This window comes from Coregonus clupeaformis, chromosome 20 (assembly GCF_020615455.1).
Source record: "Coregonus clupeaformis isolate EN_2021a chromosome 20, ASM2061545v1, whole genome shotgun sequence".
Taxonomy (NCBI): domain Eukaryota; kingdom Metazoa; phylum Chordata; class Actinopteri; order Salmoniformes; family Salmonidae; genus Coregonus; species Coregonus clupeaformis.
The window spans coordinates 5,813,008-5,829,628 of record NC_059211.1 but is presented as its reverse complement, the minus strand read 5'-3'; the positions used below and the strand labels follow the sequence as shown (position 1 = coordinate 5,829,628).

The window sequence follows — 16,621 nt, the reverse complement described above, 5'->3', positions numbered from 1 at the left end:
GAAAAGACAGAGCACTTCCATGATATGATCTGGGTCTGGACGTGTGTGTGTGAGAGATCGAGAGAGAGAGTGAGAGATCTGGAAGCAAAAAATATTAATAACCTATGCGTTCTTCAGTAGCAAAGACAAAGGGCACAAATCATACAATGTTTGTGTGTGTGAGAAAGAAAAAGTAATCAGTTGGTGACAATATTATTGATATTTTTCTCTTTAGAGATTCATGGACAGCTTTGTGAAAGAAAAGCATTTAAGAGTGGAATCTGGAGTCTATTCCAAAAGTTTGAAGGTAAGTTCATCATTGTGATTGTTATTAGGACGTTTCATTGTGAGGAGGATCCGCCCCCCTCTTTTCTGTTTTTCAGATGAGGAGATACTGTAAATGAGGACGCTTTCATTATGCTAGATGCAGAAGCGTTATTACAATTAGCACAACATGCCCAAAAAACTATAGGCTATTACACCATTATTTAACATTACTGTATGTCAACCGCTTGAATAATGAGCTAATTGACTGGAAACCGGGTGGTATACGCTCCAAGTTGCGTTGTGATTTGAGAAGAACACATTTTGTCAAGGCAGAGATGAATGGCCGAGAAGCTCATGGACAAGGCTGAGATGAGTGGCCGAGACCGAGGCGCGCGTGGACAACAGTGGATGCATCAGTTCAGGCAAGTGTAGGCCTAATGACAATCGCAGAATGTCATTACAATACACATAGGTTTATTATAACAGATGTCTCTTTCTATTCATTAAATTGCAGGTGCACAGTGCACTGTTGGGGTTTGGATGCTAAAATGATTTTGTGAGTTGACGAATGTTTCAAGTTTCAAGTTTCAATGTGCGCGGGTTGCCTACAGGAGCGCCTTTGTTAAGTGATTGTTTGACAATCAGATGAAAACATCATGACTGGTTGTGTTTATGCCACATTAAAAGACATAGGCGGCATGTCCATAAGGTTAGAGGAAGCTTTCCCTAAAGTAAATTGAATTGCCAAAATGATATAGCCTAATTAGCTTACTCCTGTCTATACAGAAATAAATAAAATAATTCAACATAGGCTACTACACAAGAAAGCATGAGTTGGCCACAGAGGATCATTAGCTTCTAAAGAAAAAGCTGTGGATTGTTTTAAATCGCATAGCCTACAGTCGGAAGGGCCCGCAATTTGGGCAGTGCGCACTGCAAATGCCAAATAGATTGTTGAGTTGTGACTGTCAGTGAAAAGCAGAGAGACCCAGCCAGGCATATCACACTATTTAAAAATACAATTGTGGAAAAACTGTATGGAAAGCAAATGGCTATTGCTGTAAAGAGATGACAATGAATATACTCAAATGTGTCTTTTTGTTATAAAAATTCTTACCTTAATTGAGTGAACAGTAGCCTATTATTGGCACCAGCAGTGAACATCGGCCATCGGTGATTGTGCATATTCAATGTCTTTATCATTGGGTCAGCGCCACTTTTGTTTGTTTTTGGACAATCATTTCCTCCTCCAGGTTAGATGGACGTCACATTGTATTTGTGTCTCCCCTTTTCATAGGCCAATTATATGGATCAGACAACATCGTTTTTATTGATCTGTTTTTCAGTGTCAGCAGAGTAGGCTACCCTGTAATTTTTATAGTATAAAAAAAAATGCATGCGCTCACTTGGGTGTCCCGTACCAGTAAAAAATGTAATCTATTTTCACCCCTGGCTAGATGGCTCCACTAATGCCTAATTTGGCCCCACTAATGCCTCATTTGGCCTCAGACTTAAATTAAAAAAGCATCACAGGGCTCTACGCTGAATTTTTTTACAAGATGTGCTCCTAAGTAAAAATGTAGGAGCACACATAGACATTTAGGAGCACAATGAAACCTTTTATTCATCAACTGTTAGTCATTTCTTATCATAAAAACATTTCCTCGCACTCGCATGTCTCTCTTTCTTTCTGCCTGTGTGCTTCTAAAAATGAATCTTTCAGCACTTCACTCAGTGCGCACAGCCCCCCAGGCACTGTTGCTTCTCGAGGTGGGCTATATGGGATTCATAGATATTTTTGTGATTAGCTACATCTATGATACAAAACAGCAGAAAACAAAATACTTTTAAAATAGTTACGGCAGAAATGTTTTGCTATAAATCACAACTCGAACGTGCTCCTACTTGACTTTCAGTTCGAATTTCTATTTGTAGGCGCATATGCAAGTAAAATGGTCGCACTGTAGAGCCCTGCATCACATCTGTTAGCTGTAAGTGCTCAGTAAATATTTTAGAAGAAAAAAAAAGATGCAAATAACTGTAAAGATCTCTGCACACATCTAAGTGCAGTACACCATCTCAACTTCCAGTTACTTCCTTATGCTGTCAGGATGGCTGTTGTAGGTATTATCTATCATGTAGTTTGACGATATGAAACAGTAACTGATTACTTTTTTTCTATTCTTCTTTAAGGCACTGCATCATATACCAGCAGAACCTGTTGGACCAACACCAGACTGTTGTGGCATCATTTGTAAGTTATTTTATTAGCTGCAGATCATGTGTAAGACTCAAATGGAACTGTTTTGAACACAGACATTTTCATTTTGTGGATCTCTATTTCAGAATATTTGAGAAATACTCAGTAGAACACTGGAGGGCAAAGCCATTGTGGCCAGGCTCAATGGAGGGCTATGCATTACGTTTAAGTCATTTAGCAGACACGCTTATCTAGAGTTACTTATAGGAGCAATCAGGGTTGAGTGCCTTGCTCAAGGGCACATCAACATATTTACATTTACATTTTAGTCATTTAGCAGACGCTCTTATCCAGAGCGACTTACAGTTAGTGAGTGCATACATTATTTTTTATTAATTTTTTCATACTGGCCACACGTGGGAATCGAACCACACAACCCTGGCGTTGCAAACGCCATGCTCTACCAACTGAGCTACATCCCATATTTCTCACCTAGTCGGCTCCAGTATTCGAACCAGCGACCTTTCGCTACCGGCCACCCTTGCATCTCAATCAAACAGACACAGTCCAATCTATCAGACACAGAGTGTTGATTTCACACCTCATCGAAAGGTTTGGAGAAACATGAGTTTTCTACAGTAGTTACATCATTAATGCTCCTAATGACGGGTATTGTGACTTTGTGATTATTTTGTAAACATTGTACCTTTGATTAATGTTGTCTTTTCTGTTTATCCCTCTTTTCTTTCAGCCCAACATCTGAGACAAAGACAATTGGCGTCTTCATTAGTGGAACAGTTCCCTTGCCTCAAGGATTCAGAGGGTAAAGGCTGTAAGTTACTGTAGGTTTTAATTTTGAAACTCACTGCATTATCTATCATGCACGGAATCGGCTATGTCCACCGAAATTGAGTCCTTGGAGGTGTAATACTTTTTTATTGGTATTACCAAATCCTAGCCATATTGAACACAAAGGGTCTTTAAAAAAAAAAAACAGACTTTTATCTTCAAGGATGCTTGGTACAGCCAAGGATGACGCCTCTGTCCTTCTACTGGTTTCCAAGAGGAATGCCTCAACTCTACAGCTGCAGCCGCCGAAGATAACAGACCAAGCATGTCTTGCCTGGTAAATATTTGAGTATATGGAGTGTGTATACACACACACACACACACACACTACCTCCCAAGGGGAAGATATTAATAGACAAACCAGATCGTCTGTATTAATTATGTTATTTGTTGTTAATGAGCGCTTTAATTGATCCAAATAGACGTATAATGATATAAAGGCCACATTTGAGTTTTATGGTTTCCCTCATGGTCTACCGTTTTTCACACATCAGCTGCAACTTTGTTGATATACACAACTCACTATATTTAGGGAAAGAGGGATTTCCCAAGTGAAATGTTACTTGACATTAAATACTTTTAGCCCATAATAGGGTCAGATGTGTCCCCTAAAGGAGACGGCCACCTAGAGGGCAAAGTGGATACATGAAAACGGGTCCAAGACCATGGAGGAAATCTCCAATCACGGTTTCTGGATACTCCAGGCATGGTAGCTCATAGTAAGCACCCCAGCAACAAGGTTAAAGTCAAATCCGTTTCCAAACATGATTTAAAGTATACTCATCAGGGTTTGGGTCAATTCCATTTCGATTCCAGTCAGTTTAGAAAGAAACCCAATTCCAAATTGTTGTCATTAAAAGCATTGAAGAGCATTGGAATTTCAGTGTGCTTCCTGAATTGTCTTGATTTGGAATTGACCCCAACCCTGATACTCATACTTGTCAGTAGGTAGAATTAAATGTATGATTTAATTATAACTTCTATTCTTGTGCCAGTATCATTGATGTACAAAATGATGTGCAGTACAGCTTAGATTTTGCCATTGAAAGTGCTACCTTTCAATCTACCCTTCTAATCTAAATGATAAACAAATTCATAGGTTTGTTTGTCTACCTGTTCTCCAAATTGCTCCAGATTTTGATTGACTCAACTTTGGATGTTCAACAAAGCTGACCGAAAACTGGGTGCCAGTTTTCACCGAGAATTTACTGCGTCTGGCCCGCAAGGAAATTCATGCTGAGATCCTGCTGTCAGAGCTGGAGGCAGACGTGATTACCGCAGGTACATATTGAAATAAAATAGTCTTAAATATTCATCCACTTTTATCGATTTTTACTCCCACTAACCCTTGTTATGACTTTCTCCCCCAGATAAAAAAGGGCGACATGGCCTCTGCTCCCACCACCAGTGTACCAAGGTGGGAGAAAGAATGTCCGCTCAAACATCCTTGAGGCCAGAAAATCATTAATTTACCTACAGGCTGTAAGTATAGATGTGAAATATTACGTATGTCTTACACTGTAAACCACAGACAAAGTGACTCAACACCATGCAGATTAACATCCTGCACACATCGATAGACTTATGAGTATAGCATGTTCTGAGCAATAGGAATGGTCACATTTTGTGTGTGTGCACAGGTGTGAGCTTGCCGTGTGTCCTATGATTATTGGTTCAACATTTTATAAGCATATTCTCTAATAGACAGGTTGGAGCCAACATGGCTGAATACCTCTGCCGGGTGGCGAAGAGACCCGACTCCTCTGGAGGTGCAGGTGTAAAGGGACCTCGGACTGGTGCTAAAGTATGCACCGGACAGATGCGGGAGTGGAGGACGGCCACAAAAATGATTTCTTGTTATGCTATTAGACCTAGAAATTGTATTTCTTTATTGATGTGATTTTACACAAAATAAATGTTCAACAGTTATTGTTAATAGGACCCTAGGATATTTTGCCTACTGTATTTTAAATATTGTGATATAGTGGTGTAAAGTACTATACATATGGATTGATTTGCAGTGACCATTGCTGCTGTGAGAGGCATGTCATATTGACGTCTAAAAAATACAATTTGGTGAAAACACACCACTGGTGGGAAAATGCACATATTTTCTATATGCGGATTCTAGAGTATTCACATGAAAATCTTTTGCCGATTGGATGGAAACCTAGCTATAGATACGCTCTGAGTAATGTGATTTGCTTCCTTACCGATAATTGCCCCACGTGTCGAACAAACATGTTATGATGATGAAAATGTGTCAAACTTTAGGAACACCTTCCTAATATTGAGTTGTTTGTGTTACAGAATGAATTTCTTATTGATTAAAATGAGATTTTTTGTCACTGGCCTACCCACAATACAGCATAATGTCGAAGTGAATGTTTTTCTGAATTTTTACAAATTAATTACAATTGAAAAGCTGAAATGTCTTGAGTAAATAATTAGTCAACCCCTTTATAATGTCAAGCCTAAATAAGTTTAGGAGTAAAAGGTTGCTTAACAAGTCACATAAGTTGCATGGGCTCAGTCTGTGTGCAATAATAGTGTTTAAAATGATTTTTGAATGACTACCTCATCTCTGTACACCACACATACAATTATCTGTATGGTCCCTCAGTCGAGTAGTGAATTTCAAACATAGATTCGAACCTCAAAGACCAGGATGGTTTTCCAATGCCTCGCAAAGAAGGGCACCTATTGGTTGATGGGCAAAAAAAGAAAAAGCAGACATTAAACATCCCTTTGAGCATGGTGAAGATATTAATTACACTTTGGATAGTGTATCAATACACCCATTCCTTACAAAGATACAAGCGTCCTTCCTAACTCAGTTGCCGGATAGGAATGAAACCGCTCAGGGATTTCACCACGAGGCCAATGGTGACTTTAAAACAGTTATAGAGTTTAATGCCTGTGATAGGAGAAAGCTGAGGATGGATCAAAAACATTGTAGTTACTCCACAATACTAACCTAATTGACATAGTGAAAAGAAGGAAGGCTTTACAAAACAAAAATATTCCAAAACATGCATCCTGTTTGCAACAAGGTACTAAAGTAATACTGCTAAATATTTCGCAAAGCAATTTACTTTTCGTCCTGAGTGAATGTTATGTTTGGGGCAAATCCAAAACAACACATTACTGAGTACCACTCTCCATATTTTCAAGCATAGTTGTGGCTGCATCATGTTATTGGTATGCTTGCAATCGTTAAGGACTGGGGAGTTTTTCAGGTTAAAAAGAAACAGAATGGAGCTAAGCACAGGCAAAATCCTAGAGGAAAACCTGTTTCAGTCTGCTTTCCACCGGACACTGGAAGATGAATTCACCTTTCAGCAGGACAATAACCTGAAACACAAGGCCAAATCTACACTGAAGTTGCTTACCAAGAAGACAGTGAAAGCTCCTGAGTGGCCAAGTTACAGTTTTGACTTAAATCTATTTGAAAATCTATGGCAAGAACTGAATATTGTTGTCTAGCAATGATCAACAACCAATTTGACAAAGCTTTTAACTGGTAGTGGGCTACCTTCAGATGAGTTTTGTTAGGCTTGTGGGCATCCACAACAATCAACATGTACAAGTTCGTGAGTCTCATCTTTTCATAGAGGGGTCATATTAGTTTGTTGTCCAAACCATTTTCGGGATGTTTTATGGTCTGACAAACACTGCTGTAGCTCGGTCACCTTCCACCACAAATGCGGAAGGCCGCCATTGGCGGATGCGGTGGATTGAGATGCAACTATCTTAAAAAGATAGATTTTGATTGGGATTAGTTTATTATGCTAATTAGATGTTGACTCTAGGGGGTTTGTAGTGAGACTGTCACGACTGTCTGTGAGATGCGGTAAACGAAGTCAGGCGCAGGACACAGAACTCTCAGATACGTACTTTAATACGAAAAGGATCCAAAAGGACACAGAAATTAACTCCACGCAGGGAGGAAATAACCTGCTCACAAAATTGACAACCGTGAAGGGGAAAACAATCACACACAAAGTACAGATGAGAGACAGGGGTAATTATAAGGGAAACAATTAACATAATGACGAACAGGTGTAAACAATACAGACAAAACGAAACAAACACCGATAACATCGAACGGCAGTAGCTAGTACTCCGGGACGATTGAACGCCGAAGCCTGCCCGAGCAAGGAGGAGGAGCAGCCTCGGCAGAATCCGTGGACGTACCCCCCTTGACGCGCGGCCCCAGCCGTGCGCCGACCTCGGCCTCGGGACGGCCAGGAGGACGCGGAGCAGGGCGAGTTGGGTGACTCGGTGGAACTCTGTCAACAGGGAGGGATCTAGGATGTCCCTCCTAGGGACCCAGCACCGTTCCTCCGGACCGTACCCCTCCCACTCCACGAGATACTGCAGACCCCCCATCCGACGCCTCGAATCCACGATGGAACGGACTGAGTATGCTGGAGCCCCTTCGATGTCTAGTGGGGGCGGAGGGGCCTCTCGTACCTCATTGTCCTGGAGTGGACCAGCTAACACCGGCCTGAGGAGTGACACATGGAACGAGGGGTTAATGCGATAATTAACAGGCAGCTGTAACCTATAACATACCTCGTTCAATCTCCTCAGGACTTTAAATGGCCCCACAAACCGCCGGCCCAGCTTCCGGCAGGGCAGGTGAAGGGGCAGGTTTCTGGTCGAGAGCCAGACCCGATCACCCGGTGCATAAACCGGACCCTCACTGCGGTGGCGATCGGCGCTCGCCTTTTGCCGTCTGATGGCCCGCTGCAGATGGACGTGCGCAGCGTTCCACGTCTCCTCCGAGCGCCGAAACCATTCATCCACCGCAGGAGCCTCGATCTGGTTCTGATGCCAGGGTGCCAGAACCGGCTGATAGCCCAACACACACTGGAAAGGAGTGAGATTAGTGGAGGAGTGGCGGAGTGAGTTTTGGGCTATCTCTGCCCAGGGAATATACCCTGACCACTCCTCCTGCCGGTCCTGGCAGTAGGACCTCAGAAAACCTACCCACATCTTGGTTTACTCTCTCCACCTGCCCATTACTCTCAGGGTGAAAACCCGAGTAAGGCTGATCGAGACCCCCAAACGTTCCATGAACGCCCTCCACACTCTAGAGGTGAACTGGGGACCCCGATCAGACACTATATCCTCAGGCACCCCGTAGTGCTGGAAAACGTGAGTAAACAGGGGCTTCGGCCGTTTGTAGGGCTGTAGGAAGACCTGGCATAGGGATGAGACGGCAGGCCTTAGAAAACCGATCCACAACGACCAAGATCGTGGTATTCCCCTGGGAGGGGGAAGGTCCGTGACAAAATCCACCGACAGGTGAGACCACGGCCGTTGTGGAACGGGAAGAGGTTGTAACTTCCCCCTGGGCAGGTGTCTAGGCGCCTTACACTGGGCGCTCACCGAGCAGGAAGAAACCTAAACTCTCACGTCCTTAGCTAAGGTGGGCCACCAGTACTTCCCGCTAAGACAGTGCACCGTCCGACCAATAGCAGGATGACCAGAGGAGGGTGACATGTGAGCCCAATAAATCAGTCGGTCACGGACCTCGAGCGGCACGTACCTCCGTCCCTCTGGACACTCTGGGGGAGAAGGGTCTGTACGTAACGCCCGCTCGATTTCCGTGTCGACCTCCCACACCACCGGTGCCACGAGACAAGACTCCGGTAGTATGGGAGTGGGCTCAATGGAACTCTCCTCTGTGTCATATCATCGGGACAGGGCGTCTGCCTTAACGTTCTGTGACCCGGGGATATACGTGATCTTAAAGACAAACCGGGCCAGAAACATGGCCCACCTAGCCTGACGAGGGTTCAGTCTCTTCGCTGCCCGGATGTACTCCAGGTTACGATGGTCTGTCAGAATGAGAAAAGGGTGGTTAGCCCCCTCAAGCCAATGTCTCCACACCTTCAGGGCCTGGACCACAGCTAGCAGCTCCCTGTCCCCCATGTCATAATTGCGCTCCGCCGGACTGAGCTTCTTAGAATAGAAAGCACAGGGGCAGAGTTTTGGAGGAGTGCCCAAGCGCTGAGACGTATAGCACCGATCCCCGCCTCGGACGCATCCACCTCGATTTGGAACGCCAAAGAGGGATCCGGATGTGCCAGCACCGGAGCTGAGGTGAACAGGTCCTTCAAATGACTAAACGCCCTGTCCGCCTCAGCCGACCACTGCAAACGCACCGGACCCCCCTTTAGCAGGGAGGTAATGGGAGCCGCTACCTGTCCAAAACTCCGGATAAACCTCCGGTAGTAATTGGCAAAACCCAAAAACCGCTGCACCTCCTTTACTGTAGTTGGAGTCTGCCAATTACACACGGCTGAAACGTGGTCAATCTCCATCTCCACCCCTGACGCAGACAACCGGTGTCCCAGGAAGGAGATGGACTCCTGGAAAAACAGACATTTTTCTGCCTTCACATACAGATCATGCTCCAACAGTCTACCAGGGACACATGCTCGGTACGTGTAGCGGAGTATATTAGAATGTCATCAATATACACCACTACCCCCTGTCCATGCAAATCCCGGAAAATCTCGTCTACAAATGATTGGAAGACAGAAGGAGCATTCATTAGACCGTATGGCATGACGAGGTACTCATAGTGACCCGAGGTGGTACTGAAGGCTGTTTTCCACTCATCTCCCTCCCGAATGCGCACCAGGTCGTAAGCGCTCCTGAGATCCAATTTTGTGAAGAAGCTGCCGCTGTAATGACTCGCGCATACTAGCAATCAGAGGGAGAGGATAGCTGTATTTAATAGTGATCTGATGGAGACCACGGTAATCAATACACGGGCGTAAACCCCCATCCTTCTTCTTCACAAAAATAAACTTGAGGACGAAGGAGAAGTGGAAGGCGTATGTATCCCTGTCTCAAGGATTCGCGACGTATGTCTCCATAGCAGCCGTCTCCTCCTGAGACAGAGACACATGGCTGCGAGGGAGCGCGCGCCAACCTGGAGTCTATCGCACAATCCTGTCGATGAGGTGGTGATTGAGTCGCCTTCTTCTTACAGAAGGCGCTTGCCAAATCGGTATACTCAGGAGGAATGTGCATTGTGGGCATTTGGTTCGGACTCTCCACTGTCGTTGCCCCCTACGGAAACACCTACACACCGCCCCACACACTGATCAGACCATCCCCTTGAGAGCCCTCTGTTGCCATGAAATGTTGGGGTCATGAGATATTAACCAGGGAAGTCCCAACACCACTGGAAACGCAGGAGAGTCAATTAAATACAACTGTATAGTCTCCTCATGACCTCTTCGCTTTTCATCTTCAGTGGCGCTGTGACCTCCCTAATCAATCCCGACCCCAAAGGCCGGCTATCTAGGGCATGGATAGGGAAGGGCACATCGACTGGTAATATAGGGATCCCTAACTTATATGAGAAATGGCGATAGATAAAATTCCCAGCTGCGCCTGAATCGACTAGCGCCAACCGTGAAGGGGAAAACAATCACACACAAAGTACAGATGAGAGAAAGGGGTAATTATAAGGGAAACAATTAACATAATGACGAACAGGTGTAAACAATACAGACAAAACTAAACAAACACCGATAACATCGAACGGCAGTAGCTAGTACTCCGGGGACGACGAACGCCGAAGCCTGCCCGAGTGTCACGCCCTGGCTCTGGGACTCTTATATGTTGAGCCGGCCTGTTCCTGTGACTCGCACCAAGCCTGTGATGCGCGTCGCCAGCCCGGTCCGGCCTGTTCCTGCCCCTCCCACCAAGCCAATGGTGCGCGTCGCCAGCCCGACCCGGCCTGTTCCTGCCCCTCGCACCAAGACAATGGTGCGCGTCGCCAGCCCGGCCCGGCCTGTTCCTGCCCCTCGCACCAAGCCAATGGTGCGCGTCGCCAGCCCGGCCCGGCCTGTTCCTGCTCCCCGCACCAAGCCTGTGATGCGCATCGTCAGCCCGGTCCGGCCCGTTCCTACTCCCCGCACCGGCCAGGGGTGCGTGCCAGCCCAGTCCGGCCCATTCCTGCTTCCCGCACCAGCCTGGGGTGCATAGTCGCCAGTCGCAAGCCGGTGCCCGGTTCACCGGTGCCTGGTCAAGTACCGGTCAGCTGCTCCACACCGGAGCCTAAGCAATCCCGCTCCACCGATGTCCAGTCCAGCTCCAGCCAGCGGGCCAGACCAGACCAGGGGCACTACGGGGGTTATTAGAGGGTGGTGGTCACGCCCGGAGCCGGATCCGCCTCCGAGGAGGAATGCCCACCCGGCCCTCCCCTGTTCGGTTTATGTTTGGCGCGGTCGCAGTCCGCGCCTTTGGGGGGGGAGGGTACTGTCACGCCCTGGCTCTGGGACTCTTATATGTTGAGCCAGGGTGTGTTTGTGTTTCTATGTTTAGGATCTAGTTCATGTGTATCTATGTTGGCCGGGGTGGTTCTCAATCAGAGGCAACGAGAATCAGCTGTTGCTTGTTGACTCTGATTGGGAACCATACTTAGGCAGCCTGTTTGGCACAGTGTATTATGGGATCTTGTTCCGTGTTGGTTTGTGTTTGTTACCAAGGACTTCACGTATCGTTTTGTTGTTTTTGTTCGTGTGGTGAATATAATAAAGTATGTTCGCATTCCACGCTGCGCATTGGTCTACTCCTTTTGACGATCGTGACACCGAGCAAGGAGGAGGAGCAGCCTCGGCAGAATCCGTGACAGAGACGGTCAAATTCTTTTGCCCCATATATTTCACTTTATTTTCTTATTGCTTCCCATTTGCTCCAAGCCTACTTCTACATCTTCTCTCTGCCACACCCCCTTCCCTTCACCGTAATTTTCTCCTCCTTCAGGAATCAGAAAGTAAACAGAGTGCTTGGGGGGCTATGAAACACACACTGTTCATAACTAAATGGAAACCTGCAGCCACCTTCTATTCCTGTTTTGTTAGGTGAAGTCTGGCATAATCCTTTGTTGGATTTGCTGCACACCTGAAGGACCGAAAGGGATTAGCAGCAGTTTGTCTGTCCCACTTTTTCAGCCTGCTCTCTCTCTCTCTCTCTCTCTCTCTTTCTCTCTCTCTCTCTCTCTCTCTCTCTCTCTCTCTCTCGCTAGAATGGAAAAAGCCAAGAAGACACCTTTCCCCCCCCAGGAGAAGTGAGGGGCCCTGCTAGTCCGACACATCACTCTGACCGTGAAATAATTCACTGTTGGGAAAGACGGTGGCCCGAGGGCAACTTCACCTCTCTCTCTCTCCCTCTTGCTCACTCTCTCTTTTCCATATGTCAACTGAGTTAAGTAAACATCGCTCTAAAGTTACTGTAAGTCAACACACAAGCATAGACCTCAGGGTTTTTAAAAGCAATCTGAGACTGGAATATACTAGAAGCTGCACTTTTTTTTCTAGCTTCATTGATTTTCAGGCTATACGTTTCGGGTAAGTGGTTTTGGCTGTTACCGTAACTCAGCGTCTCACTTCCTCATCAGCCTTATAATAATTAATAAAGTGTCACTTATTTACAGGTGCTTTAGAATAACCATGCAATATGCAATGACTTAGAATGAAACTATTCTACCCAGAGTCACAAGTCATTGTGTGAGTGTGTTTCACTGATTTGATTTGTACAGTATGTCACCAAGTCACAGATATCTCGCTGTAACTGTGTGAGTGAGTGAGTGAGTGAGAAAGAGAGAGAGAGAGAGAGAGAGAGTGTGTTTGCTGAAGTCACACAGAGGCCGGACAGGAAGAACCAGAGGAAGGCACCCAGTGTTGCTCACTTTTCAATCGATGCAGACCAAGTTGTGACAAATAATTTTTTATCTCATACTGATTCCTGTTTGAGAACCATCGGCCTTAGATCTATGGCCCCATACACACTCAAGTTGTATGCATTGTACATCAGTGCGTACGGGGCCTAACAGAGACAGTAATAAAACATACACACAAAACTACAGCTGGCCTTTAGTGGTTGAGTATAAAATGGCCTTCAACAATATTATTGTTCATTATTTTTTTTTGGGGGGGGGGGTCACACACGTAAGCCGTAAACGCACAGCGTTGTCCTGAAGTGGCGACAGGTTTACCTCTAACACTTCTACTGCTTTCACAAAGGATTTATGGTATCATGCCGGGGACAAGTGGTAGTAGTGGTGTGCAGATGTGGGTGGGCGGCTATTTGAATAAATCCATTGAGAATGTACACCATCAAAAATAAATCCATTATTAATTTGTTTAGGCAGGTCCTAATAAACATTATAAGACTAATAAAAGAAAGCATATAATGGCATATTTTGAGTTAAATTATGTTACCGTTCTGTTTAATTAACAATAGTTATTTTGTTAATATTAAACAGAGAAGACACACTTAGGCTACCCTGATCACAGTCAACACAAAAATATTTCATAGTAGGCTAAGAATATAATGAAAAAAAATGCCTTTTATCTACACTGATTGAAGTGGATATAACAAGTGACATCAATAAGCGATCATAACTTTCACCTGGATTCACCTGGTCAGTCTATGTCATGGAAAGAGCAGGTGTTCTTAATGTTTTGTTCACTTATTGTATATTGTTTGAATGTACACTATATATACAAAAGTATGTGGACACCCCTTCAAATTAGTGGACTCAGGTATTTCAGCCACACCGGTTGCTGACAGTATAGATCATTTTCAAGTACATATGTTGTAGAATTAAACACCTATATGCCTTAAAATGTTTATGGATTGAGAACCAGTTGAAGGGTTAATACAGAGCAGAGACATTTATGTGTTTTTCATAACTCCCTGCAGCTGGTCTGGGTATGTCAATGACATGTGATGGAGATACAACTCCTATTGGTGGCTGTGTGCAGATTGGAGTAACAATGGAACTAGTGTTATAATTTGTTTGTGCTTATGACCTGACATATAGCCACATGTACATAATATCAAGGGCCAGGGAGGATGGTAAATGATAAATGCTTAAATGTATGTGGTTGAGAATGGGTTATGGATGACATGTTTAAACCATGTTTAAGTATTAATTGATATGTTTTATAATGTGTTATGAAATGATAAAGGTAAAACAGAATGAACATGATTGATACTTTGTACTCCAGATGTATGTCTGGATAGTGAATATAGTCAATACAGAGTGTGATTGTTCTTTAATGTACGTATGTACATCATTTTTCAGTCACGCCACTAATAAGATACAGAGTCCCCATTTAGAGAAGCGCAAGTAGCCCTCGTGAGTAGCCAACATGTGATACTGAAATATGTATTCATTCACAATAGAGGGAGTGACTATGTATGTTGTGTATCAGTGTGACTATGCATTTGTGTCTGCATAAAAGGACAGCTTCCGGTTCAGGGCAAGCAGTTGCTCGGCATGGAGCAAGCTCGGCTTTGTTATGCAAATAATAAAGTCTAATTTTTTGAATTCATAAGTTCCAGTCTCTTGAGAAATATTTTTAAGTTGACTACTTTTTGGGTCAAATATTTCTACGACATATTTGGCGAGCTTGCCAGGAGTTGACAACAGGGACCAGAGACGGTGTACATCTGCAGTTGTGAAACGGTTTGGACGGACCATACAAACAAAAGTGGCCGCTTTAAAAAAAAAAAAGTTATTACTTATATAGTATAACGTTTGTGTGGTCCGATCCGGGGCACGGCATCAGCTGCAGAAATACCAAGTAGGTCTCTCCAAATTTAAGAACCAGAAAATTAGAGACTGGGAGCTTTTGAATTTAAGAGCCACATGTCGATGTCACTCTGTTGTTCGTCTGAACCGTCCTGTTCAATTGATTTGATTCATTTGATTCATTTGATTCATCCTGCTGATCGCTTTGTCTGGGTCATTTCGGCACGGGCGGTTGTCCATCTGGTTGAGCGATCAGACAACATGTTAAGTCCTATGAATACCGCTTTAGAAACGTGTCGAGGAAGTATATCGTTTTATAGGCTGCTTAGGTAGGTAGAAATAAGGTTTAATACCGCTTATTTTTCTGTGTCGAGGAAGTGTATCAGAATAGGGCAGAATTTACAGTCGCTTAGGAAGCGTAGTAGAAGTCCAGGTGTGTCGAGGAAGTGTATCACCTAGGGGGCTAAATAAATAGAAATCCTGTGGATACCGCTTTGGAGAGCTAAAATTAGCGCTCCAGAGGGCTGAACGGGCAGGTAGCTAGCTAAATTTGGGACTCAATTTGCCGCTCTAATGAGGAATTCATTGTTAGAGGTCTGCTCGGGTAGGTGGGGCATCATCCTGTGTTGTGGTGATGCCAAAGTTAGGCAGGGTCGATCAGCTAAAAAAGTTAGGTCATCCTGAGTAGGTGAGTCGGGTTAAATAGCCACAAGGGCTTCAAAATATAGAGAAAGTGTTAAATAGAGTAGGTCTGCTCATCTCGTATGGGTGAATGGTTTGCTTGGGCGGCTGTGAGTCATTCAACTGTCTGATTCATTTGGGCACAAGTGGCTGCACATCTGTGTGAGTGAGAATAATAAGAAATCCTGCAAGTAAAAAGCCTTTCTGTAAGGAAAGGAAATATATTTGAGGTCGTTTGAAGCGTCTGTCTGATGGAGAAAGGGTGTGCCCAATCTAAATCAGAATAAATGGTGCGTGGATATTCATTGACCAACTGAGTGTAGAAAATTCACGTTACCAGGAGGGGTAGAATAAATCCTGTTGGAGGAACAGGTCACGTGTACCGGTGTGATCATATGACGTCTATGCATTGTATTTTTATCAATCTTTTAGGGTATGTTTCTGACATTATATTTGGAAACTTTAGAGGTGATGTAGTATTATGATAAATTGACTACAGTAAAAGTAATAACTAGGATAGGGTTAACATTCAAAATTTGGGCCCTTTGATAGAATAAAATATTCCTGTAGGTTATAAAAATAGTAATTAAGCGCGTTTGAGAACATTATATAAATATGGAATAAGAGTGGTATAATGGTGTAAATGAGTCGCACTCTGAAGTTTGAATGATGAGATATAGAGGTGTGTATGATAATGATATATACGTTGGAATAATAAGCTTTTCTTGTAAATGATATCTTGGAGTTTCGTACAACAATGCCTGTCATAGAATTTTGTAAGATCAGGGAATAGTGACCAGCATATATGATTCTGGGAGGATTCTATGACTGAGGGGAAGGATTTGGGTAATTTGTTGTTCGTTCCGCTGAGACTATATTGTGATTAACTGATTTTTGGCAAAAAAGAATTAATAGAAACATGAATGGTTTGGTTGATGTGAATATATTAGAATAGAATGAATTTTATGGGAGTGTAATTTATTACAAGTCATTGGATAAAATTATAGGTGTTGACTTGCACGCCCAAACACGTACAGACGTATGTGGGGATGGGAGAAAGTACATAGAGCATG

At 44.1% G+C, this 16,621-nt stretch overlaps 1 long non-coding RNA gene across 8 annotated transcripts; it reads left to right on the top strand.

Annotated features, from left to right (window-relative positions):
- Positions 1 to 683: 683 nt before the first annotated feature.
- LOC121533784 lies at positions 684 to 5,808 on the top strand. 8 transcript variants are annotated; one of them, XR_006657145.1, is made up of 6 exons: positions 684 to 802; positions 2,440 to 2,500; positions 3,198 to 3,572; positions 3,879 to 4,576; positions 4,666 to 4,777; positions 5,000 to 5,808. It is a non-coding gene; the product is annotated as an uncharacterized LOC121533784 (long non-coding RNA). The 8 variants fall into 8 exon arrangements; XR_006657149.1 differs by having other exon boundaries at positions 684 to 2,500; positions 3,198 to 3,269; positions 3,459 to 3,572; XR_006657147.1 differs by having other exon boundaries at positions 684 to 2,500; positions 3,198 to 3,278; positions 3,473 to 3,572.
- Positions 5,809 to 16,621: the final 10,813 nt, after the last annotated feature.